Source organism: Triticum aestivum, chromosome 6B, assembly GCF_018294505.1.
Source record: "Triticum aestivum cultivar Chinese Spring chromosome 6B, IWGSC CS RefSeq v2.1, whole genome shotgun sequence".
Lineage (NCBI taxonomy): Eukaryota > Viridiplantae > Streptophyta > Magnoliopsida > Poales > Poaceae > Triticum > Triticum aestivum.
Window position 1 is genome coordinate 610,846,723 of NC_057810.1, and position 929 is coordinate 610,847,651.

The following is a 929-nucleotide window of genomic DNA, read 5'->3' on the forward strand; positions in this document are numbered from 1 at the left end:
ATCTCCTGCAAATGGATTAGCTAGCAGCTTCTCTATCATACCCGAAGAAATCTCAAAGTAAATATTTTCATGAAGTTCAGTAGGTTGAGGAGCAACTCTTTGCTCTTCTCTTCGGGGTGAAGATACCCCGAACAAGCCCCTTAAAGGATTAGTTTCCATAGTGACAAGTAACAGAAAATTTCAGCACACTATATAAATGTTTCCTTACCAAGTTCCACTCACCAAAAGCGCTACACTCCCCGGCAACAGCGCCAGAAAAGAGTCTGGATGACCCACAAGTGTAGGGGATCTATCATAGTCCTTTCGATAAGTAAGAGTGTCGAACCCAACGAGGAGCAGAAGGAAATGATAAGCGGTTTTCAGTAAGGTTTTCTCTGCAAGCACTGAAATTGTAGGTGATAGATAGTTTTGTGATAAGATAAATTGTAATGAATAACAAGTAAATAAAGTAAATAAAGTGCAGCAAGGTGGCCCAATCCTTTATGTAGCTAAGGATAAGCCGGACAATTTCTAATAATGAGAAAGGAGCTCCCGAGGACACATGGGAATTATCGTCAAGCTAGTTTTCATCACGTTCATATGATTTGTGTTCGGTACTTTGATAATTTGATATGTGGGTGGACCAGTACTTGGACAAGCATCCCACTTATGATTAACCCCTATTGCAAGCGTCCGCAAATACAAAAGAAGTATTGAGGTAAACCTAACCACAGCATTAAACATATGGATCCAAATCAGCCCCTAACAAAGCAACGCATAAACTTGGGTTTAAGATTCTGTCACTCTAGCAACCCATCATCTACTTATTACTTCCCTATGCCTTCCTATAGGCCCAAATAATGGTGAAGTTTCATGTAGTCGACGTTCACATAACACCACTAGAGTAAAAGACAACATACATCTCATCAAAATATCGAACGAATACCAAA